Source organism: Furipterus horrens, unplaced genomic scaffold (assembly GCF_987537825.1).
Source record: "Furipterus horrens unplaced genomic scaffold, mFurHor1.1.pri manual_scaffold_1, whole genome shotgun sequence".
Classification (NCBI taxonomy): Eukaryota; Metazoa; Chordata; class Mammalia; order Chiroptera; family Furipteridae; genus Furipterus; species Furipterus horrens.
In genome coordinates, this window is record NW_028327171.1 from 46,890,901 (window position 1) to 46,917,791 (window position 26,891).

General features: G+C 42.3%; 1 protein-coding gene across 1 annotated transcript in view; it reads right to left on the bottom strand.

Moving 5' to 3' along the window:
• Positions 1 to 26,891, bottom strand: part of DGKG (diacylglycerol kinase gamma) — a 184,104-nt gene that overhangs the window by 52,224 nt on the left and 104,989 nt on the right. The window lies entirely within an intron of this gene.

The following is a 26,891-nucleotide window of genomic DNA, read 5'->3' on the forward strand; positions in this document are numbered from 1 at the left end:
AAAAAAAAAAAATTGCTTTTGCTTTCTGTGCATGCCATGATGTGAAAAAATGTTGGTAAACATTATTCTAGGTCAGTGGTTCTCTGCATGCACAGTAATGTAAATGCAAGTCAGTTGGGAATTTCATTAAAACGCAAGTTGTGATTCAGTAGTTCAGGATTAGGGCCCAAGGATTCCTTGTTTTCTAACAAGTTGCTGATGCCGATCCAGGAACCACACTTGGACTTGTGAGCATCTGGAGATTACATTCATGGTTCTGAAACATTAGTATTCATAAGAGTCAGCTGAGGAATGTAAATAAAATGCTGTTTCCTGGGCTCCAATCTGTAGAGTTTCTATGTAATACTTGTAGGATGGTGCCCAGGAATATGCGTTTTTATGAGTGCCCAGGTGATCATTATGTATGTGGGCAGTTGTCAGGACTTTGAGAAACGCTGCTCTAGATCCCAATGAAATGACAACTAAGGAAGAGGACAGACTGATTAAAGCTGAAAGAGAGAATTTCTCAGGGAGGGTAGAATGAGGGCCAGTGTCTTTCAATAGACAATAATGGCAAAAGGCCCAATAACAGGAGAAACACAGATTGTCATAAATGTCAAGGTTGAGCATTCTTCTCTAGTAGCGAGAGCATCTCTGTAGAGTGGAGACCTGCTTTGTGATGTCATTTTCTTTCTTTCTTCTTCTTTTTATTTTTTGTGATGCCATTTCCAAATATCACTGCAGATCTGAATCATGACTTCTGAATGTTATTGCCAGGAGATTTAGAGTTTTAATAAAAATTTCCGGAAGCCACAAGCTATTTTGTCCAAAAGTGACTCTTCTGATGATCTAATAAGGTTAAGAGGTCATGGTCAAGTCAATATCAAAGAATGATTTAAAGGGTCAAACAAACTACTTTTCCATTGCTGCTTAGATGTCCATTGTGGCTGTGTAGTCTTTGGCAAATTTTTAAGCCTCAGTTTCCTCATCTGTAAAATGGAGATAGTAAAAAGATCTGCTTCAAAGCGTAGTGGAGAAGATTAGATGAGATAATTACAAAGCACTTCACATGATGCTTGCTGCATAGTAAGCTCAACAAGAATGTTTGCTACTTATTAGCTATTATTTTAATGTCTTGAGTTGACCTATCTGGATAACATAGTAAGGCAAAAATGACAGATCAGGTTGGGTAGCTGCATACATTATACATTCAAATTTTTCTGGAACACAAAAATATATGATCTATTTGTCAGATCATGTGTCTTGACTTTTAATTGAAAACATATGTTCTCCACATGTCTATTCTAATAAATTTTTCTAGAGTCACAGATCAAACCTAATCCTTGGTGAATTGTCTTGACTGGCCACGCAATTGTCCAAAGGTGTTGATTGAGACTATGCTTCTGAGAAAGCACTTTTTGGTGTGAGAAAAAAGTATTTATCAATTCAAGAAATATTCATTGTGCCAGCACTAGATGGGTGTGTATTATGTGTAATGAAGAATAAAACAAGGCGCTGCATGAACCAGGAACCCGAGAAGGACAAATAAGGAAACAGACGATAGTGTTGTAAGCTAAGCACTAAGCACTGTGAATAGCTAGAAGGAGGTGACATCCAATTCCTAGTGGGGTCAGGGACAGTTAGAGAAAAAATCTTAGGTGGGTGATGCCAGGGTTGAGTTCTGAAAGATGTGGAAGGGAACAGAGAAGGTGAAGAAAGAGCATCCAGGCAGAGGAAGAAGCCCAGGCAATGGCACAGGGCAAGAGAGAGCATAGACCTGCTGGAGCTGACCTGGATCTCAAGGTGAGGTAGGGGAGGATTGGTCAGGTAAGGCTGGAGAGGCAGACAGGAGAAAGATGCTAAAGGTGGGGGATCCCATGCTTCAGTGTTTGGGCTTAAAGTCTGTAGTGTGTCATGGGTCATCCTTACATGGAGGGCGGGTGAGAGTGGTAGCAGTCGTGACCTGACCAGATTTGTGCTTATTAAAGATCCCTCTGCCCAAGTGTGGAGAGTGGATTGGAAGGGGATGAGTACAGACTAGAGGCCTGGAGAATAGTTTGGAGGTGGTATAGAAATCTAGGACAGAAGTGAGAAGGGCCCGAAGAAAGGTGGTGGCAACAGAGTTCAGAAGAGAATATATTCGCAAGCTAAAATTTAGGAGGTGGAATTCACAGCACCGGCTGGGTGTAAAGAGTGAGTGAGAAAGAGTAGTCCAAGTGGCACACCCAAGTTTTTGTCTTATATAGCATAGTAGATGGGAGGTGCCCTTTACTGAGAGACAGACACAGGAGACTGATTCTCCAGTGACAGCTCTTTTTGTAATTGAAAGGAAGCACTTCGGGATTTTGGCCCATTCATTCATCCATTCGTCCATCCATCCGTCCACCCATCCATCCATACAACACCTATTGAGCCCTATAATGAGCCAGGCACTGTGTAGTGCCTGGAGATAAGTGATGAATAGGAGAGATAGGATCTCTGTCCTCACAGAGTGTATATACTTTTAATAGCTTCACCCATGCACTAACATTTGACCTCCGGCGCCTATTATAGGAGGCCAGGTGTTCAAAATCTAAGTTTTTATTTCTCTTGTTTTAACTTAGGCAAGTTTTAATTAGAAGTGAATTCATTCTATTCTCATGGCCGGTTTTGCACTCTGCTAAACATTTTACGTATACTGTCTCAGTTCTCAGACAAATGCTATGAGGGTAGGTACTATTGCTACAAATAAGGAAACTGAGACTTTGCCTAAGGTAGCAAAGCAAGTAAGTGCAGAGGGGTCACCCAACTCAGACTGTCTGAACGAGAGCTGTGCTTTGCTACCCTGCAACCTTACCTTAGCACGCTTCTGCATATTGTGTGGGGTGGTGGTGTGGGCTCCTATTACACTTAGGACACTGCTGTGGTTCTCCTTCACCGGGCTGTTAAATGGATGCATTTGCAGACTGGGTGTTAGTGGTGGCATCGCAGCCTAGGAAATGCTGTCTAATGAATGATGAGTGTCAGGCCCTCCCAGTTCCCAGCAGCCAGGGGAGCTCTAGAGGAGTTTGGATCCCATTTGTCATAGGAACCTCCTGGTCTTGAATTTATATAGTCTGAGAGAGTCAGGGAGACTAGGATTGACCCCTGGCAAAGCCATTTGCTCCCAGGACACCCTGCACCACTTTTTCTCTCAGAAATGAGGCAGAGGCAGTGTGCCCTTGAACTAGTCCAAACATAGAGTGGAACAGAGAAACCTAGGTGACAAACCTAAGTGGTACTTCAGGCACCTCCCACTGCAGATTCAACAAAGGCCATTTTCAGCCAGTCATTATAACAGAGTGCAGAGTGGCTTAATATAAAGACCCCAGAATGGGATCAAGGATCCCTGGGTTCAAATTCTGACTCTGCCCTTTATAGGTTGTGTAACTTAGAGCAAATTTTTCTCTTTTCTGAGCCTCTTTACCCATAAAATCGGCTAATACTTTAAAACAGTGTTAACACTATTAAATGAGATATGTAAAATCACCTAGAACAGATCTTAATCTATAGAAGGTCCACATCTCCGAGACACATTAAAAGTTCATCAATTGAATGTTACTGGTGCCTTGCCAATAACAAAGTACTGTCTTCCGAATGAAGGTCACTTATCTGGTTACTGAGAAAAATAGCTACTAGCCTCTATTTGAAATGCTATAAAGGTGGATTATTTGGTTGCCTCTGTTCTAGCCACCAAAATGGTTGAAAATACAAAGGCAGGAGTCCTGGGGGTAGGGACAGAGAAGAAAAGAGGCTCCTAGTGGGATAAAGGCTCACCAGGTAAAGTGGTTTCCAGAACCCTGCATGACTGAGGTTAGCCATTCATGGTGGGCCCTCAAGTGGAGGTCGGCTTTAGGCCAAGTGATAGAAGAGAAGGTAAGACAGAACATTTCTTTGTGTGTGTTGGCTTATTGTTGCCAAGGAATTCCCTGGCAGGCTTATCTGAGGTAGGTTCCCTGTAGGTTACGGGCTGTCCCCTTTCTCAGCTGCTAGGAGATTAGGAAGGAAACCAAACTCCCGGCCTTCTGACATTGCATACCAAGACACCAGGGAGCAGCAATCTGGATTCTTCTGCACTGTTTTGTCTATGTTGTCAGAGCAGATCTGTACAGCAGAGCAGAGAGTGCTGACAGGTTATTTGTTGATCTGGAAGTAGAGAAAGTCTCTTGTCAGGGAGACTTTGGCCCTTTGGTTTTCCATTTTATCATACATATATTATCTCTTTCCTTTTACAGAAGAACCCTATGAATACTGTTGCTGAAAACAAGGAAATTCAGATTGAGGTGAATTCCCCTTTGCCTCATCTTCCCTTTCTTCCTTTTTCTTTACCAGCTCCTGCATTGGAATCTTTTCAAAGCCTTTGGTAAAAGTCTATAGGCATGTGATATCCCACAACTTGAGGGGGGTGGGGAACACAGCACCCTCCTTCCTCCTCCGCCCCACCTCGCTGCTAACCAGAGAGCCTGGATGCCAGTGTTCCTTCTTCTCCTTTGAAGATGTCTCCCAGCCACTTTCCTCTTAGCCCTTGCTGGAGGTCTGTTGCTGCAGCATGTGGCACTAGTTTTTGTCTGGTTCATCTTCGGTTGTACCAGAGCATGGCATTTGGAATCTGAGAAGCAAGGTGTCATGACCAGCGCTGCCCCTTACTGGCTAGTCAAATTATTTAAGTGCGTTGAGCCTTCATTTCTTCTACAAAATAGGACCATTATTCTCTGCCCAATAAAGTTGTGAAGCTCATGTGGCCAATGCAAAGCACTAAGCAGGTGTTTAATGCATGGTAAGCGCTCAGTAACTGTCCTTTCTTGTTGCTAGGAGACACAATCACTGCAGACATTCCCCAGCTGCTGCTGGGGTGGAGGTGGGAGTAATGTGGTGGAGGCAGGAATAGTGTGGGGGTCTATCCCAGGCAGCCAATATTTTTTGAAGAAAATAAAACTAACAATGTTTTCCCGCATCTCTCTTTTTTTTTTTTTGGCCCAGCATTTTTCCCTTCTCATAATCACCTTTCAGCTGGAGATGACTAATCCTTAACCAGTTGTCCTGAGGCTGGTTTCCAGGTTTCCAAACCTCCCAGGTTCACTGTCAGGCTCTAAACTCTCCCGGTGAACTGTCCTTGAGGCAGAAGACCCTCATCTGCGCTCCAAGGGACTCTCAGTCACGTGGAGGAGTAGAGAACAGCAGCAGTGACACTGTGGGTTGACTCCATTTCTGGGTTTTCTTAATTTTCCCTAGCTTTTTAAGAAAATAACATTGATTGCACACTAGTTTAGTCCAATCTTTTCGTTTGACAGATGAGGGAAAAATTAGACTAATTAAAAATGTTCTTTTATATTTGTTAGCAATTTAGGGCTGGCTTCAGTCACCCCCATGACAGCCTGTGAATAGCCCGATTTCAAGGATGGCCAGGAGTGAAACTGAGCGGCTGCTGGGCATTTTTACCAGCAAAGGCAGTGAGCTTCTGGTGGCCCTTTTCTGATAATCTAAGGAGTTTTAAGGGCAACAGACTTTTGAAGTCGTCAAAACATGAAAACATTTCTTTGGGCTTAGAAGGATACAAAGAGGACACTACAGCTATTTCTAGAAATAGGAGCCCTTGAAGTGGAGGTATTCTTCTCTGTGGTTTGGACTTTGATAATCAGGTTCCTTGGGTGGGTTGTGATTCAATCAGGCCTCCTGTGTCAGGCCGGCTCTGAACCACTGATTTCTAGGGTTTCTCCAAGCTCCCTGAATAACTTGAGATAACACAATACAGGATATGGAAGGAGGACCCATGTGTTCCTCAGTGGTCCCATGAAGGAGTGTGATGTCCAGCTATCTCCTGAGCTGCCATTTAAAAAAAAAATTATTTATTTATTTGTTTGTTGCTTTGTTTATTTATTTATTTTTAGAGAGAGGGGAAAGGAGAAAGAGAGGGAGAGAAACATCACTGTGTGGTTGCCTCTCACTTGTGCCCCCAACTGGGGACCTGGCGTGCAACCTAGTCATGTGCCCTGGCTGGGAATCGAACCAGCAACACTTGGCTTGCAGGCCGACGCTCAATCCACTGAGCCACAGCAGCCAGGGCTATGAGCTACCATTTTTAAAAGAGAAAGAAGTATGTATTTTTATGTAAAATCTGATTATTAGAGTTGGCAAGTGATTCAACTTTTTAAAAGAGCATGGTTTAGGCCAGAAACTACAGATGTAGGGAAAACTATGCCTAGCCTACATTAATTATAAATGTTCATAAGGTTTATCTTAAATGAAAAACAAAACAAATGATCTCACTTATTACTCTATAGAGGGTTTTCTGGCCTCTTGGTTGTGTTATTGCTGCTACTAGTGAAGATAATAGACTAGTGTCAGGTTATGAAGGTAAATAATAATCTAGCAAAATCAAGCAGCTATGATAGCAACACAAAGGGCAAATGCAACCCAAGTTGACTTATAATTGCATGATGACTGTTAGTAATAACATCAAGAATACTTGATCTGTGAACATTTTACATTTTTTGAATCTTGAGTGTCTTTGGAAATTTAGTAATTGTGTTAACCAAAGTTTACATCAAAGGTTTAAAAAAGGGAAAAAAGCAGGTGGGCTTGGTTCTAAGGCCAGGATTTCAAGTCCTGTAAGGGGCCCATGGCTGTCACCTCACAGGTGCTGCAGAGGCCACCTGTGTCTCCCACACAACCAGCTGCCGTGGCCCATCAGAAAGTTCGTCACCACATCTAATCCACCCTGCATGCTGTCCCCTGTTCTCACTGTTCATTGGAATGAACACTCGGTGACCCTCAGGCACAGAACTGTGGATGGAAGAATATTTTCTAAGAGGGAGCAGTGGCCCTTTGGTACAAGGGAAAGTGAGCACCCATCAGTCAGGAAGGAGGCTTTATAAATAGCTGTTTTTTGTTCTCTGAGCGTGACTCTTGTGCCCTCTGTTCTTGCCAACAGATTTGTCTTAGCTCAGTGTATGCCAGCTTCATGGGGCAAGGTACTCCTTGGCTCTTTTTTCATGCTGGGGAAAATACTGGTGTTTGTGGCACTCAGGAAAATCTAGGGTGGTGAATAGATGAGTGGAGATCAGAAGTGGGTGGGCAGAAACATGGGGAACAAAAAAGATGTGAGAGCTCAAGAAGGGGCTAAAGAAAACAAAAAAGAAACAGGCGGGAGAAACCCACCAAGCATGTGTAATATTTTATAGTATAAATATGGGATCCTCTTACTAATCTATGAAGACATTTAAGTCATTTTCATGTGTGAAAAATCACCTGTAAAATCATAGAGGACAGATCATTTATCCTTAAGAGGCCTTTGAGATCCCAGGATTCCCAACCAGGAGATCACATGTTCCAAGGACCCTTCCCAAGTATGAAAGGAGTCCATGAATTGCTATCAACATATGTGGAATAGTATTTGTGCATTTACTCATAATAAAGACTGCATAGGCTAACTAGTGGGTTATTATTATTATTTTGACATGGAATGAAATTAAATCAATTACCTCTTGGTAACCAGAAGCACTGATTGAGTAGCAAATGGATGTTATTGAATAATAAAAATGGGAAAATGAATTATTACCTAGAACAGCTTTATGGCTGACAGAAATCTTACTCAATATGGCTCCCAAGGTGGAGGGTGTTAAGGAATGAATAAAAATAGCACGCTCTTTGATAGTACAAGGGTGCTTGCAGAATGGCTGCTCCACACCAGCTCTGGATGGGGGTTCTCTCCTAAGCCATGGTACAGATTAGCAAACTGAGACCTGTCCTTGATGATGCACTGGCTGGAATTCAAACCGCAGCTCCTGTTGCTGTGCCCTAGAGGCATCTGAGAAAAATGGAAAAGTCAGCCGGAGCCACAAAACCTAGTGACTGCAAAGCTGGGCAATTCTCATTCTTGCCTGTGGGCTGGCTTGGTCCACAACTACTACTCTGGCCATTGGCATGGTCATGAGATCCCAACTCTAGTTGGTTGTCTCTGGTTGCTTAAGACCCCTTGGCACTCTTTGCCACAGAGTCTGAGTTCTGGGCCTCCCTAGTGGTCTCTGGTTTCCACTTTTGCCCCGAAGTAACAAAGGACCAAACCCACTGTCCAGCCTCTCTACACCTTCAAGGGTAAATCTGGGTTCCAGACATGTATTCTCTGAACAGTGACCCTTCTCTTCCACACAAGATAGTCTGTGTTTCTTTCCATGAACTATGGACATATTCTCCATTGGTAGGCTCTCCCAGATTCTGTCTGGCACCTGACAATATCTCCTCCTAAGAGTGAAACTCCAGCACAAAGCCTGCCAAAGTCTGTAATCAGATCCTCCCCCAACGCCGCACCCGGGGACACACATGTATACATGTCGGCACACACGCAGGCCAGACAGGGAGCTTCTCTGAGACAATCCATCCACTGTTGCCACACATGCTCACAGACCCTGCCCCTCTGAGACCATACGTCTCCCTGAAGCCCCACAGCCCAACTTGAGAACTACCACAGTGATGTGAATGCCGCCACATGGTCCTGCCACTTTCGGGGTGACCGTCAGGAGGGACAGCTGCTGAGGCAGCTAGGGTTTTCCTCTCCTGAAGGCCCGAGTCTCTAGAGTGTTTTTCCAGTTAGTATCTGCCCTTGCCAAGAGAAAATAGCTCCCTTCCCCCATCCAAAATGAAAAAAAAAAAAACAAAACACAAAAAACAAACTCAGTGTTTGGCTGCTTTTAGCAATCCTTTCTTCCTTTGAAGTTTTATTTGTGGAACGAAAATCCCCTTCAGGCCGAGTTGGCTGAGGCTAGAGGGCTCTGAATGAGCTTGCTCTCATTTCTCAGAGAACAAAGTCAAACACAGGGACAAAACGAAATCCTGTTCCCCGAGGGAAAGGGGCAGAAGCAGATGTGTGTCTCTCAGGTTCTCCAGTGACTGCTTAGCTGTCCTATAACTTTTGTGATTCTGAACCATGCTTTACCAGCATTCACATACCCCTGGGCCCAGGAAGGTGGGCACAGTTACAGCCCAGGTGGGTGAAGACAGCTGATTAGAATGTGAGCCCTGAATGCCCAGAGAGGGCAGGTCACTTGGCTGGAATTGAGCTCTTGTGGATGAAGCCATTTCCTGGGTCCTGGTCAAATAACACTAGAAACTAGGAACTGTCTGGGCAAGCAGGGGCAAATGCCAGAAGCAGGTCTGCACCCTCACTTCACCATAATTCCCAGGTGAACCCTGAAAGAAATAGCCGAGCTTTGCCCGGCCTCTCCACTCCCTACTGCCCTGGATCCTCCGACAGCTGTTGAGAATCACTTATCCAGTGTTCTCTGTGTGCTGAAACTGCACTAGCTGCTTTATAAACACAAGCCCCACCCCACCCCAATGTGATTCTCACATCTCCCTTCTGTGGTGGGTATGATGGTGGTCATTTTGTAGGTACAAAGCTAGATTGGAATGGTGTGGTGGTGTCTGAGGAGCAGATACAGGCTAAATGAGCCTCCATCACCTCTCTTCCTCCCACAACCAGTCTTTCTGAGTATGAGGCAGTGCCTGAACTATGATAGGTCAGGTTACAAAAGTTCCTTGGTTAAGCCACTTGTTTGTCACATGGAGCACATTTCCCCATGGAAACAATGTTATGTTGACACTGGGTTCCTAAACTAACCTACAAAAGCCAATTAACCCATTACATATCCGGAGTCTGGTTTTGGAGACAGCTTGGTGGAACTGAAGAAGCTCTACCTGGAAGCCAGAAAGGCTTGGGTTCAAGCCACAGGTCAGCCATGTACTTACTCTATGGTCTTCGACAAGTCATTTAGTCACTGTTTCTTAGTTTCTTCTCTTTGAATTGGGATAGCATTACCTACCTTGCAGGGGGTGTTAGGAATATTAATTGAGAATGTATACATGAGTCACATCATATACACTCAAATAATGGTGCATTAGAACTCCACTGCTATGTGTAAAATTGGCTTTGTGTCCTCATCGATTCTGAGTTCTAGGTTGAAATACAACTGGCATGTCTTTCCTGATGAATTTGGACTGGAGAATCTTTGCTTTCCTCAAACATCCTGGGGAAAAAAACCAACCAACCAACCAACCAACAACAACAACAACAAAAAAAAAAACAAACAGGACAACTGTTCTGCCCTAAAAGCCCTGAATTCTGGGCTTAAGTTCTTATTAGGATGGGCCAGGATGTGTCAGAGGAAAGTGAGAAGGAGCAGAGTTAGGAAGGGGAATGAAGAATATAATGTAAGGATGCACTGGATTTCTTCTTTCTGCTGTGGTAGAACTACAGGGTAACCTGGTTATTTCCTCCTGAATTTTCTGTGACTCCCACACCATTAACCAGGTGGATGCCTCCTGGTCAGAATTAAATATTGAGTGAGTAGTTCCCTCCTTGCTTCCTCTACCTTTTCAGTCATGAGATGGTGAGCAAGGAAGGTCAACGATTCATCAGATGGGCAGATACTTGTATAAATACCCCTTTCCCATCACTGTTTCATCTTTTTCCTCTGCCAGTTTAAAAAATCTTAAAATGGGAAAGCCTTAGCCAGAGCCTCTCTCTGCCTGAGAAGACAGTAGTATACACTGCCAGCAAAATCCTTTCACGTTTCACCTTTAAAAAAAAATCTCATCCATATGCTCTCGGCTTTGCTCCTGCTCTGACATTTGTGACTTCTTTTACTTGTGTGTACACTCCTAACACCCATTTCAGTGACGGGGATCATGTGCACTTGTCACCGCTGTCACCCCGGCATGGCATTCTGCTGTGAGCTCAACCTCACCCTTTCTCTGTGATCTCTAGGTCACACTGTCTCCCCCGATGAATGTGCCCTGTTCCCTTTTGCTCCCTCTCTGTGCGGTTGGCAAATGTGTCCCTGCTGTGGCTGTGACCCACTGCTACTCTCTCCAGTTCCTCAGGAGAACTGCTTGGCACCTCTTCTGCCGGGTCTCTTATTTCTAGCTCATACCTCTGCCCTTTCATGGGCTGTGATTTTAGAGTTTCATCTGAATATTCTACTTTATCCTCTTTAAATCTCATTTTAAAGCTCTCCTGTTTGGTCCTCAGTTCTCTGACCACAATATTCCTCTTGGTTTATGTGACAAGTTCCCAATTCCTTGCCAGGGGCCTGCCATTCCAGCATTGAAATCTGTGGTCCAGAAGAACAGTTGTCCTCAGATCAGCTACAGGGCAGTTCTCTGTCCACCACCCCCGATGACATGCCTATTTCTTCTAAAAGTATGACTCGTGGCTGAGGAAAAGGCTAAAGGATTGCCTCTGCCCCGCTACCCTCAGTTTCCTACCCAAGACACCAGAGCCACAGAGGTACAAGCCAGGGTTCTCCGGTCATGTTACTTATTCCCACACCCAGAGGCAGAAGGGAGGCAGTTTATGGCTACATGTTTATGTATATGCCTTTTCAACTCTAACACAGGGGTTTCACCAGTGTGAATTCAGCAAAACAGTGGTCTCATTAGATGCTCAGGGGTAGGTGGATTCGGCAGTCAAGTACATTTGGGTGCTTTATCCTGCTTTTGCATGGTCTCCATATGTGGGAATCTATATTGAAGGCTCCACAACGTAGTACAGAAAAAAAATAAATTTAATTTGGAATTCCCCAGTGTATTTGATGACAGACCCCTACCCTCTGTCTTCCTGTGAATTTCCTTTTAACTTCTCATGAAATTCATTTTAACCAATGCTACTTTAATAGCTACCTGAAGGAGACCACCTGTGTTTGATAAGAACCTATGGAGGTTCTTATTAAACCTCATGATGATCTCATTAGCTATTCTGCTTTCTCTTCTCTAGAAGGTCCAAATCTATCCTCCTTGGATACAAATCTCATGCTTCTATGTTTATTCCCCAAGCAGGGATGGGACATTTCCTCTTCATTTCCACGTTACATTTATTTAGTAATCAGACTCTGACTTTGTTTTATGTTTCTCTTTGACTTTCTGAGTCCCATTCTTTCTGGATCACTTTTTTTATGACATGTAGGAACCCTTCAACAATGCAAATACACTGACCTCTTAAGTTTTCTTTAAGCCCATTCATTCTTTTCTTTGGTAGGAGACCAGCTTACATGTGCATCACCAATAATTTGTGACCAAGGGCAAGCAAGGAATATGCGTAATTGTTCCCCATCACATCCCTAAGGCTATACTTCTGGGGCATCAGTGTGACAACGTGGAGGCCCATGGATCTTTTGGGGCTTAGAAATGTGTTTATTTGACTTGCACATTAGTTTTTAAAGTTGGATGATTTTATATGCACACCTGGAGCTCAGTTTCTCTTGAGAAATAAAATCTGTTAATACTTGGTTGCTTTCCAACTTGGAAACAATTGGCTGGAGCTGAGTATTGGCTGCTCCCATTACACAGGGCACATGCTCTCCACTTTGCTAGAGTCCCCACCACCCCTTAAAGCCTCATATCCACTCACTTCTCTCAATTACATCAATTCCCTGGCCTCTGCTGGCCTTTGGATTTGTGATCTCTCATATAGACCTTTGTATTTTCCTCCAGGAATTTTCCTAGAAGTTCCCTCAAAAATGTCTTCCCCAGCTCCTTCTCAATCTGATCCTTTTCAGGTGAGCTGTTGGCACCTTTAATTATGAGTCCTAATATGCATTTGACTTCAAGGTCCTACCAGGTGCAGCAGGGTAAAAGCTGAAGCTGTTGGCATTTGCAAGGATTACATGCACAGAAATAAAATGTCATCCCAAGTCCACATTTCCTGGAGAAAAATATTTTCAGTTGTTCTGTGTTTATAAGTCAGGCACAATCTGGTTTTATCAACTATTTAACAGTCATGGAACACTTAGTAATGAACTTGTCCTTTAACTACTGGAGAAGTAGCTTAAGCTCATGTTTACCTTTCTTTTGAAATTTTCACTTTGCAAAATTGGATGGTTATTGTGAATATTAACATTATACTACCAAGTCTTGATTATTAAAGGACAAATTATCCAGTCCTCAAATTGCTTCTTTTTTTTAACCCATTGACTTATTCTTGACCATTTCATTGTTCTTTAGTGCACTCATCACCAGGCCATCTGCTCAAATCAGAGGGCAGCCTGATGTATTATCTTCACCATGCATGTATCTGCAGAAGCTCTGATTGTGAGTAGACTCTATTTCCCCCCTGCCCAGGTTCAGACACATGGTAACACAGGAAAAGAAAGGCAGAACCTGATTAATCAGAATGCTCTGTGCCAACAGCTCCAGTAAAAGTTTTATTAAGGTTAATAGTTTGGGGTTTGTATTTATCCATGACGTTCCTAACACCTCTTGCCCTATGGTAACCTAAAGCTGGAGATTACAGATACACTTTCAGCTCATTGAGTTCAAAGGCAGGGTAGGGTACTTGGCTTGATTGGCACTTTGGAATGCTCTCCAAAAAGGCCCACTTTCAAGATTAAAGAAACTCTTCATTCAACAAAATAGAAAAGATCTTGTTACTAGACAAGGAGAAATTTCACTCTAAGGGTAGGTTCAATAAACATGAATATTCAACAATTATATAAGTCCCTGATGCTTTAGCAATTTGAGGATATCAGTATGTTCTTGGAATGAGGAGAGCCCCTCTTCCACTGAAGAGCATTAGGAGATCAGGAAAATGCTCTTTTAGTAAAATGTGCAGTGGTAAGGCTAAAGAAAAATATTAATCACTCCTGCAATTTTCAAAGTAGAGATTTTATGATCCTCCCCTCTCCAATGGAGTGTTTATAGAAGAAATACTTATACCAGAAAGGAGGCCAAAACCTAAAGTCTTGTCCAGAGCTCTGGTTCTATAAATTATTATAGTTAAGAACCACTATGCATTTTAATTGGAGACTCTACAATGTAGTCACATATATACTGCTGCATGTTCTTACAAATTCCTGCAGTAATCCATGGCATCATACCAACACCTGAAACATTTTGAATCCATCTATTTACTCTAATTCTTGTAAGCACCTTGTGAGACAGTTATATTTTCCATTTTTTACACACCAGAAAATTAAGAACTAGAGAAGTGAGTAACTTCCTCAAAGTTACCAGTTAAGTAAGAGGCAGGATGGGAGCTGAAACTCAGTTCTGGTTTTGAATGCAATGAAACCTGGGTGTTAGTATCTGCATTTCACATAAGGATGACATAAGCTGACATATGGAGTTGTAAGCCATTTGACCAGAATTTCTTTAGAGATAGTTCACTTATATTACTAAAGAGAGTTACTGAGTATCCTGATAAGTCCAGAAAAGGCAGCTTTCAAAATTTCCTTTGGCCAAATAATAATTGCATTAAAGTTTTCTTTAGCAAATACTGATTTAAACAAGGAATTAAAATTAATCCCTTGAATCTTTCATGAGAATACATATTACTTGGGTTTTTCAACTTTTTTTAAACAAAATGTGCAAGTATGAACAGTTTAAGGAAAATACAGTGAAATGAATACACCAGTCACATCAGCTCTAAATACAAAGATGAACTTTGTTGTATCACAAAAATGCCCTTCAGCAAAAGATAATAATTCTCCAAAGTTTTAATTAGTAAAGTATAACAGAGGGTTAAGGTTAATAAACTCTGACATTTTTCTCTCTGGAGCTAAAACAAACAAACAAACATGTTAAGCTAAGTTTAAAAGTCACCTAAGTCAACTTCTGCATGGAAGAATCTGAAATCATGGTGGTGAGGAAGAGAGAATAACATGTGGATTCTTTTTCAATATGGATTCCTACCTCCACAACCAAATAGCATGCTACGAAGTTCAGGGTTTGTAAGGAAGCCCTGTGGTTGGTTTCCATAGTTTTTCTGGCTCTGATATGTACTAACTCTCCAGGTGAGCAGAGCTGGTTCCGCTTATCTCTCTCCTGACACCCTCTTCGTTCTGTTTCCTCCTGGAGGTATCTCTTGTCCTCTCTCCCTGGGTCTCTGTCTGACCTAACACCCTTTACTAGTCTAACACTTCAGTAATGTTCAATACGTAAAGGTCCTCATGTTTCTAGGAGCCCTGGCATTTTGGCTCTGGAAGTACTTTGAAGAATTACTCATCCCTTCATTGATCTATTCAAAAAGCATTTGTTGACTGACTGCCCCACTGTTCACTCACTCATTACAGATCCAAGATCTGTACTTTGGCAGAGCACCAAGATCTTGCCGTAGCAACCTCCCACCTGCCTTTCTCCCTCACTTCGGAACTGCTCTCCTTTCCTCTCCTGTCTAGTATCCACTCAACACTTCTGCCCTTTGCCTAGGCTGCAGCCCTCCTAGCATGGATCTGGTTTCTTCTTTCCTCGGTGAATTCCCATTTGTCTCTCAAGTTCACAGTCAAATGTAACCCTCTTTCTGAAGTCTAATATTACCCGCTTTGTCAGGTGCTCCCACAACACACGTGTTATTCATGTCCTCTTGTTAAAACAAAGCTCACCATGTAATATTGCATTTCCTTCTTTTGTGAGGGTTTGAGGGAAGGCTGGTGCTGTGGGTTGAACTGTGCCCTCCAAAACATCGTGTTGAAGCCCTAACCCTTGTATCTGCGAATGTGATTGTATTTGGAAATAGTCTTTGCGATGTAATCAAGTTAAGATGAGGTCATACTGGATTAGGTTAGGGTGAGCCAATTCCAATGACTGGTGTCTTTAGTAGAAGAGGGAAATCTAGACAGAGAGACACAGAGACACACAGAGAGAGGCCACGTGAAGATGGAGGCAGAGATTGGAGTGACGCAGCTACAAGTCAAGGCACGCCAAGAATTGCTGGCAGCCACCAGAAGCAAGAAGAGAGGCATGGAACAGATTCTTCCTTAGAGTCTGGGAAGGACCCAACCCTGCTGACACCCTGATTTCAGAATTCTAGCCTCCAGAACTGTGAAAGAATAAATTTCTGGTGTTTGAAGCCACCCAGTTTGTGGTAATTTGGAAGGGCAGCCCTAGGAGCCTAATGCAGTTGAGAGTAGCTTCTGTACAAGCTCATCTTCCCTGCTAGACACAGGGACTCCTGGAAACAGGGGCTGTGGTAATCCATACTTCCTCTCGGCCCTGACATGATGTTAACACAAAGCAGATGCTCAACACGTTTGAGCTGAATGGGGGAACGTGCTCAGCACCTCCCTTCTGGTTTTAGGTCAGTAGATCCCCCCCTCCCCCCACAAAAGGGTTCAGACCTTTCTCTGGGTGGCCAAGCTTATGAACAAGGTGGGGAGACAAAGTTTAGCCCCAAAGCAGTAACTTCTAGAAGACAAGAAAAAAAATCAAAGTGGGAGAAAATGCATCAAAAATCTTGTAGGTGGATTCAAAGAGAAAGTGGAGCCAGGGCTGGGTTGGTCAGGAAGGGAGTGTTCAGAATGTTTTGGACTGTATTTTGACACGAGTCACAGGTGATGATTAGGTCCCAGGAGGAGATGTCTGAGGAGTTAAGGGCTTGTGTGGGGAAGGCAAGGGAATGATAAGACTGGGCTGGCATTTGAGGAGAAAGATTGTTTTTTTAAAAAAAAATCCTCATCCAAGGATATGTTTAATTTTAGAGAGAATGGAAGGCTAGGAGGGGAGGGAGAGAGATTGAGAGAGATAGAAAGAGAAACATCGACAAGAAAGAGAAACATCAGTCAATTGGTTGCCTCTCATATGTGCCTCAACTGGGGATCGAACCTGCAACCTAGGCATGTGTCCTGACCGGAATCGAACCCACAACTTTTTGGTGTAGGAGACAATGCTTCAACCAATTGAGTCACCTGGCCAAGGGAGGAGAAAAATTTTCTAAAGGGCCCTGAATGCAAGCAAAACAGGCGAGTTTAAATTCTATACAATGGGATGTGGGTTAGGGCAGCAGGAGGACCAAAATATGGGCAGCTCCAGCTAAGGTGGGCCTGAGAAGGAAGAGCATCAAGATGGGCCAGGGGGCTGCTGGGGAAATCCTGAGGAGGGGACATCTTGGGGACTAATTGGGAACTGAGGAACAAAGGAGGTAAGAGTTTTCTTAGGGGACATCCCAGTCAATTACAGGTGGGAGGCAATGAGCTTGCTCCTGGGCTCCAAGAAGATGATGTGTTTGTCATCCCAGATCAATGAGGCTGTCTTCTGTTTTTAGAAACCTTTGAAAGACATTCCATAGCTTCTCTCCAAAACTCATTTTGGCCTTAAATATGTCTTCAGTGAGCCAGGAGATTCTTTCTCACACCCCCCATGACAATTCCTCACTTGAGAAGCACATTTCCCCCCTCTTATACTTTGCTGTGCCAAGAAGATTAAGGAGGTGTGGTCACCATGTCCTGTTGTGAATCCTTCACACACTTGAGGCCTATTCCCAGTACATTCTCTGCTTCTCCTGTCCAGGAAAAATGCTTTTTCTTTAGTTAAAGTTTTCTCATGGGTCCTCTTAATTGTCTTTGTGGTTCTCATCTAGTCTCCTTCTTGGGTGCTTCTTTGGTTGTGGGGTTTCAAACCAGGCAATGAGAGAGGCAGGGGACTGTAGTGAGATAAGTGCAGCGCTGTAGTCAGGCAGACCTAAGGTTGAATAGCAGCTCCCCTGTTAACTAGTTATGTGTTTTTTGACTAAGTTGCATAATTTCCCCAAGCCTCAATTTTCTCATCTGTAAAATGGACCAATGATCTTCATCTCATACTTGGAGAGTTGTGCCAATTAAAAATAATGTACATGAAATTCTTGAAAGCATTCAATAAACAATGGCTCCTATTGTTAGTCTGAGTTGAGGCAGTGCTGATTATTGGGAAAAACACCTTTCTAAGCCCATAAATAAATATCCTGATAATCACATGTGCTTAAAAAAACAAATAGCTGCACAGTTCAGATGGCATCTGTTGCTGCTTCTGATGGTCACATAAAACACAAACTGGTCTTTTTCAGGTATAGCAAAACTATGCACAGGACTGGGAACTCTGCTAAGAGAATTGAATCTTTTTATTTACTCTCCACAAAAGTAGAGCTGCATAACATATCAAGTAGTTATTCTGCTTGCAAAGGGACTTGAGTAATGATGTCTTTAAAACTCTCATATCTACTAAACAAAATTATTGTTATTTTTTTAATTGGAAAAGACTAATAAAACTCCCACGGCAGATAAACTCTCTCTAATCAGCTCCTTTATATTATCTTCCTTTAATAAGTTGTAAGTGCTATTGTGTTAATCATATTTTAAAACAATGTATACAGTGTAATCTCAAATAAGTAAAATGTGCAGTGAATGTTCTGAAGAAAAGTGTTATAATGCTAATAGTATTTATTTCTTAGGGGAGACAATATGATTTATTTTTCTACAATAAGACTTAATTACTTGTATAAAGAAAAGCTGTTTAAAAATTGGTAATACAACTTTATAAAAACATATTATCACCAATATTTAAAAATATGTATATCAAGTAAGCTGCTGAAATGCACCAAAATGGCAATATTGTGTTTCTGAGTAATAGGACTACGAGTTATTGTTTTTTTTCTTACTCTAACTTTTTTTTAACTTTACACATTAGTTAAAATGATATTGCAATATATTATTTAATCATTGTATAGAACATATTATTATATTATATAATGATATATTGGTATTTTATTGAAAAACTTTTATCAAGATAAATGCAGAAAAAAATGCCATATATTGCTACATTGATGACTCTTAACTTGTGACCTACAGATATATATGTCTGTCTTAGAAAGTGACCGCATCTCAGAGTTTTAAGGGCTTTCATGTCATCTAATATGACAATTATTTAATGTAGGGTCTGTCTTTGTAATAATAATAATAGCTGGCATCAATGTGCCAGTCCTCTGTAATAAGCACTTTAAATACATTGTTTCATTGGATCTTTTAAGAATTATATGAGGTTAGGTACTTGTGGTAGGCAGAAAAATGTCCTGAAGATGTCCAAGTTCTAATCCCTGGAATCTGTGAATATGAATATGTTAGGTTACGTGGCAAAGGGCAATTAAAGTTGCAAATGGAATTTCAGCTGGCAGTCAGCTGAATTTGAGATGGAGAGATTATCCTGGATTATCTGAGTGGTTCCAGTGTAACACAGGGGTCCTTTTTGGTAGAGGAGAGGGGCAGAGAAAGAATGTAATAGGGATGCAATGTGAGAAAGTCTTGACTGGCCATTGCTGGCTTTAAAGATAAGAGGGAGCCACAAGCCAAGGAATGTGGGCCACCTCTAGATGCAGGAAAAGCCAAGGAATGGCTTCTCCCCTAGAGCCTCTAGAAAGAAATGCAACCGTGATGATGCCTTGATTTTAGTCCAGTGAGACCTATTTTTGACATCTGACCTGCAAAACTGTAACATAATAAACACGTACTTAAGTCACTAAATTTGTGGTAATTTGTTACAGCAGCCTTAGGAAACTAAAATAGTATTATAGTCCAATTTTACAAGTGAGCAGACTTAGGGTTAGAAGAGTGATTTGGTCAAGGTCACACGTGCATGGTTAGGGACAACTCCAGTGTTTGCGTCCAGGTTGTCTGATGATAGAACCTGCACTCTTGGGCACTTGGCTCCACTGGGACCTCAAAATGTTCTGCCTGAACATAAAATGTGGAACTTCTCCCCAGTAGCTCACCATACTTGAATATGGTGCTAATTCTACTAGGTTGATCTTTATTTATCTGGGGCTCAAATTGGTCTATCCAGTCACTTTTTGCATTTGACTAATCATACAAAATAATCTAATTCCTCCTTTATGAAAAACACTTCAAAAATATCTGAGGCCAGTAATCACTTCTCCCCAAGTCTTCTCTTCTTTGGGTGAAACAACCCAAAATTCAGTCCTTCCTTATAAGACATGGTCTCAAGTTCCAGGACTAAACCGACCTCTCCCTTCTGGAAAGCATCCAGACTGTCAACACCTATTTGAGGACCTAGCCAGTTCCTACCTTACTTTGAATTTGTGTATTTTGATTTTCTTCCATGAGGTTATCATGCTGACCTTAATCCTTCTGAACTTGATTCTATACTATATCTTAAGCTCATTGATGGAAATATTTCTAGAGCTCAATCAATCAATAAACACTGATAACTTTTGTATTATCTGTTCTAAAAGACTTGAAAACATAGCTTGTTTTCAAGTTTCTATTGATATTATCACAAACTGATTCCACTCTTTGTTGACACACATCACACCTTTCTTGTTCCAGCCTGGCAGAGGCTAGAAGAAAAGGCCTGTTAAGCTGCAGTAAGGAGCTGTTTTGGTGAACCTGCAGCTTCACAGGAAGCTTTGCCCTTTCATAGGCAGCTCGTGTGTACCAGCCTGAGAAGCTGTGCTGTATGTTCTGACATAGATGGGGGAGCCAGGAGGAAAATGAAGAAAATGTTAAGAATCAATGTGATTTTGTTATATTATTTAAAATGCTGTGACTCTTTACGGCAGAGAGACCTGCACACAAATATTAATGACAGCCTCCTGAAATCTTTGACCATCCACGGTTTTAAATGACCCATGTTGCTGTTCCCTCATGTCTGCAAAAAAATCAAGGACTGACTGTAAACAAATAAGATAGTCACAAAACAAAACAAAACAAAAACAAGGGAACAAACAACCAAACCCTGGTCTTCTGCAGTTGCATAGTGATGAATGTCTGGTGAAAAAAATGCAAACCCATGTTCCATTCATTTTACTCTCTATCTCTCTCAGGGAGGGGTGGGAAGGATGGGGGCTAAGACATTTTTGTGGGCTAGTATATAAACACTCAAGTAATTAAATAAGTTGCTCTGTCAGAACTGACTTAAGAGTCAAAAGTATTTGAACACAGCATAAGGTTTGCATTTCCTTTATAAATACCTACAGGTGTAAGAATAGAAATAGAAAATGCCACAGTCCTTTTCATTTGAGGCTTCTTCTGAATCCAAAATATTTGAAAAAATAGTTTGCAACATTGAGGGAACCAGGTTCAGACAGTTTGGACCTCTGGGTGCCTAGGGCTGGTCTCTCATGGGTACCAAGTACTAGATGAGAAGGAAAGCCCAATTCAGGGCACAGAATGGAGACTACAATGGTGAGGATATTAACCCTGCTGTGTCTGCTGCTATTGTACCTTCATGCTTGGGGAAGTCAAACATCTGGGCTATACCACCGGGCTCCCTCACAGGGCTCCCGGAAAGAATAACTTAGAATGGTTTCATTTTTAGATTAAAAAAATCTTATATAAACGGTGATACACTTTATGCTTGTGACTGCAGAGCATACTATAAGTATTCAAGAGAGGAAGCTCTTTTTTTTTCTGGAATTGTATGATTTGAACTTTGCTGGCTTTTATTTTTCCTCCCACAGAACATCTCTGTGTTCATCTAAAGTGAGAGAAGAGGAGCTTGGTGGGTGAGGGGACAGCGAGCATCAGTGAAGAAAGGGTAGTCAAAGGTCAGATGTCTGACTGCCCGGGACCACTCACCAGCTGTGCACTCCATGGCCCCAGTTGATAAGCCTTAAGTACCCATGGAGCACATGGTACCTGCAATGCAATCCCCAACACCTTACTCACTCCCACCCTCTTCCTCCTGTTACCATGTCACCTAGGGTCTGTGACCCCTACCTCGATCTAGTCTATACTTAGCATTTGGACTTAACATCTGTGGTATTCAGACCCCACAATTCTGTCTCTTGGATGCCCATGGAGTCAGTAGAGGGAATGTTCTCTACAGCTTCAGTTCTAGAGAATCCAACCCAATACTGGCTGGCTAATTGGTGCCATCCTCCCAATCCCTAGAGAGGAAGTTTGACAGATTCAGTGTATCACAGTTGGTGTCCTCCAACTTTTAGTTGTCCTCCAACTTTTCAGTCCAAGGGCATGTCAATGAAACAACAGCCCTATGATAACTGAATCCCACTCCATCAGAAGAGCCTTTTATTGTCAATGCTTCATTGGTATCTAAGGCAATGTTTTCCTCATGCTTACCATTCAACAATATTCAACGACAGATGTTTACTGAGAACCTTCTGTGTCATGAACTTACACATTATCTCATTCAATACTTACAGCAACTTTGTAAGATTTTCAGAGGAGGAAGAAAAGGATTAAAGAGATTAAGTAACTTGCCCAAGGTCACACCGCTAGTAAGTGGCAGAGCCAAGTTTTGATGCCAACTTAGACCATACCCTGCTGCCTCATTCTATAAATATCTATTAAGTGCTTAGTTATTTTCAAGATGTATTTCCAACCTTTTAAGAAATCAGGCTACATTAGGGCTGTGGGTAACCCCTCATCAGCTACTCCATGGCCCTGGCTCCAAGAAAGCTGACACTCTAGAGCCTATTAATTACCCAAGGGCTTTTGGGAAAGGTGGTCAGCTTCTGGTCGGAATGAAGTACTGTTTCGGTTCCTTTGAAGGGCCTAACAGGAGATATCTTGCTACAGCCTAACCTGCTGAGGGACATATTCAAGTGGATGGCACTCAACATGTTTGGAATAACACATTCTTCAAGTGCTTTGAGTTTCTGACCAACAACGAAAAAATTCTATAGTTAGACTTCTCTTTTTGGACACTCACTAACAGTGATAGTGGAGTTAGGTAGCTTCTATGTATATATTACTTATAGGCAAAAATCTTCACAGAGTTCATCCAGAAACTTCATGGAGGGCTGGTTCTTGGATACCTGGAAGACTCATGGTATTCTTGGCTCATCTGTGAATACTGACTGATCCCTGTTTGAGAGGTTGATAACCCTACTCCCTCCTCCCCTCAGTGAAACCCTGTTTCCACCGTTCTTTTACCTTCATTGTAAGTGACTCACTCTGTGAGCCCTGGCAAATATGTCTTTTTATTAACTCTTCTCTTCTTGCCTGGGCCAGGTCATGGATATGAGATCTGTATAGTCTCACAGGTCCCCACACTTAGAAGGGCCCTGGGCTCGGTTTGATGCTTTGCTGTCCCCAATGTGAAATACCGAGTAATTTTTGAACAAAGGGCCCTGCATTTTGCACTGAGCCACGAAATCATGTGGTTGGTCCTGCTCCTTGCTAGGGAGGAGTCATACCACGTAAGTTAAGAGTGGGTGGTGTACTGGTGGTCCCCATTTACAACTCAGCAGGCATCTCCTCATAGAGACAATCAGTCATAGTGGATGGAGATGGTAAGAGCTCCACCCTCCTTAGCTTCAATTTCTTCATTTCTGAAATGGGGACAGTAGCACTTACCCTGGCATGTATAATAAATTCCCATCAGAATATTCAATATGTAATAGGTGTTTGTTAGGTAAAATCCATGGAAGATAGAAGGTACAGTAAACAAAGTTTGAATGCTGGAGTTAGGAGCTGAGTTAGAATCATATCATACTCATTGTGGTAATCGTTTCAAAATATATACAAATACTGCATCACTATGTTGTACCTCTGAAATTAACATGATGTTATATGTCCATTCGTCGTCGGCAGCCGTCCGTCTCGAGAGACGATGGTGTAGCTTCTTAAGAGTCTATCTGCACCGCCGAGAATGGCTGTGCAGTCCGACTTGGGAGTGACATGGTATCTGTCTCCTCCTGTGTTGAATCGACATCTTGCGATGACGCTGAAGCTACAGAGCCTGGGCAGGGTAATATGGAGGGTCTGCTGTTGCCCATGCAGCAGACCCCCCCTCTCTTCGCAGCTGAAGGGTCCAAGGGAAAGACGGAGTCGATACAGCTTGGCTTCAGGTGCGCCGCAGGAGTTGCCGGTGTTGACTACAACGTCAAACCGCCTTAGGGACTCCGGCTCCGGATTTTCTATCGGGGTTTACTCCCTTAGCCTTTCCCCTGAAGAGGTATGCCGCAAGGCAGCGGAGGTTTTTTGGAGTCAGAGTTTTCCTTCTCTGATGTGCCCTGACTGGAAGATCGAACCAGCGACACTTAGCTCGCAGGCCGACGCTCAATCCACTGAGCTAAACCAGCCAGGGCATATGTCCATTATATCTCAGTTAAAAAAAGAGAATCATATCAGCCCTACTGCTTAAAAAGTTGTATGACCTCAGTTAGGTGACTTGGTTTCTCCCAGCCTTAGTTTCTTTATCTATAAAATGGAAATGCTAACATTTACCTTGTTGGGTTGTTTTGGGATCTAAATGGCTAAAAACCAAGTTTATCACCTGCTATCTAGTAGGAGCTCAAAAAAATAACAGTTCTTATATTGGTTCCCTTATAACTATTTCTTCACTTACACTATACAACTTCTTGTATACTATATTCCCTACTAAATGTAACCTCCTTGTATGTGAAAATAATTTTGTAAAAAATAGTTGAGGATAATATTTTTTTCTTTGCTAGACTATGAATTACTTGAAGGCAGGGGCCATGTCTTATTTACCCTTGTATCTTAGAACACTTTCTAATGTGTTAAATCTCAGCCATTTAAAATCTTTCTTCTGCTGTTTATGTCAACAATGAGATGACAATTTTCATAACATTTCCTAAATTAGCAATTAATATTTAGCTTGTCAATGATTAGGAAGTAGAATGTATCAAAAATACATTCTCTGCCATCAAACGCCTATTTTTCCCTTTGACTATCACACTTGGCTCATCAGCTTGCATCCTTGGGTCTAGTTCTTGTTCCATTAACAAAGCAATTCCACCAGGGAACATGAATTAGTTTTGTGAAACCAACCGCCTTCTCTGGCAACAACCTGTAGAGAGGCCATTGGGGGAAGACTTTACTTAAACCTCAATAGTTTGATGCCTTTTAGGATTCAAAGAGGCCTCAGAACTGTGACTTTTAACCATTTGAGGGTCATGGACCCCTCCAAGAACCTTCTGATAGTTATGGACATTCTCTCCAGAAAAAGTGGATTCAATACCTTGCATACCATACCAATGTGTCCTCAGAGCTCCCATAGCTCTTGTGCCCCAGGTTAAGAATTCTTGTTAGAATAGACTTGAAAACTCAATGAGCTTTGTGAAAGATTCAAGTTTCGTGATAAGTTCAGCCACATTTCCATGTTCAAAACAAAACAAAACAAAACAGTTACCACTCCCTAGATTTAACCTTAGCGTTATCCCTGAGGGCCCAGTCCCTGAGCATTAACGGTAAGGGCTTCCAGCCAACCAGTGTGCCTACTCTTTGGAAAACCTAGATTCAGTGGAGTAAAATGAAGCCTTGTTCGATAATATCGTTTACATTTCCAAATCCCCAGTATCAAGCTTTCTTCCTATCCCTTGTGGCCCTTCCTAAGTTTAGCTGCTGGTGTAATGGGGTAACCATGGCAACAACCACCTGCCTATTTAAAACCATCTCCAAAGCTAAATAAGGAAGCTTTGAGAAAATGGCTGCTCGCCTGCCTCTCAGTGGACAAATTGGGCACTCCTGGGTATTTTCAACATGAGCAAGCAGGGAGTACTAAAAGACACAGCATGAACTCAAAGTTCTTAATATAAAGTGTTCTGGGACCTTGTGAAACAGGGCCTACCTCTACGCCACAATTTCTTCACTTATTAGCAGGCACATGGATTTACATGTGAATCCCCCTGCCTGTCATTCTAGGGGAAAACACTACCTTGATCTCAATCAGGTGAAGGCGAGAAGCGAACCTAACTGCAAAGAGTGGTCTTGTTAACGGGAACTGGGAAGTAGGAAGGAAAAACAGTCATTCAGAACACAGTGAATTTGTTCGTACTTTGCATTGAAATGCACGATTACAACATTTTTCCCAACAGAGGTATCTTTCTAATTGTACTCAACCATGTGGGCGGTTGCTCTATTTATATCATATGTTGACCTATGAATTTTTGGAATATAGAGAAATCTCTCCCTCTCTCTGCTTCCTTGCTTTCTACCAGCTACAGAGGTTTTGCTTCTTTCTGAGCCAAGAGACCACACAACTGATCACACTGCATTGCTTGCTCTCCCCTGAGCATGCTGCATTCTTGTCTTTTTTGGTGTCTTTGTATATATGTGGTTCCTTCTCCTTGGGTTGCCTCTCTCTTTTTGTCAACTTAGAAAATACATACTTGTTTTCTGTGTCTTGGTTTGGGCATCTCTGTCGTTGGAAAACTCTTCACACCAAATTCCATGCGCATAGGTCACCTGGATTCACACCACTTAATGCAAATCCCATGCATATTGCCTTCCAGTCCATCTCCACCACTGGACTGAGAGCCCCCCCACCCCCCACCCCACACCCTGCCCCCGGGGTCCATTTAAAATATCCCTGGAACAGTGTCTGGTACTAGTAGGTGGTATGTTTTCAAAAAATACATTCATTTTGAGTGAATAAACAGAACCCCCCTGGCTTTCAAAAACAAGTGGTATCTTAATAAGCATGTGTGCATGAGTATATACAAGGGTGCCTATATGAAAAGAGGATCATACAAGTCTGGAGTGGATGGAAGAGGAGTATTTTTTTAGAAGTGATTTTGTAAATAATATGAGTGAAAAAGATTGTGAGAAGACAATCAATAGATTTGTAAGTTTGTGACTGTAGTAGAAGTATTCGGTGAGTGTGCATGACCTGTGTGAGAGAGCAACAGAGTGGACACACTAAGGAGATTCGTTCAGCTACTATTAGGTCCCATAGATCACTTTTTCTGAAGCTGAAGTAGCTTCATTATGTTCAGCTTCTGATCTCTAAAAATCTAAAAGGACTTTCTTCTTCCTGGCTAACGTCCCAGGCTGTGGGTTCAGGGGGAAAAAGCAGGAATGAAAATGATAGAGCTTTTCAGGAGTTGGGCTTTAAGTGAATTTCAGATAACACTGGCCCTCTGAGTTAACAAGAATCCTGTGGGCTCAAGTCCGGCCCCTCATGCTCAGTGAGTCCTTCTTCCCCACCTGACTGAGGGTGGAGTGGGACCCAGTGGTCATCTTGAAATGGTACAACGAAGTGGAAGGAGAAAGGATGGAAACTGACAAGGGGACCAACAAAAGACAGAAAGGAAAAAGGTAAGTTAACAATCCCAGGGATAGCTATGTGCCAGTCACCACTCACTTCTTGAAAATTCCCTCCTGCCAACAGGGAGGGTTTGGTTTTATTTGCAAATGACCTGTTTTTCTCTC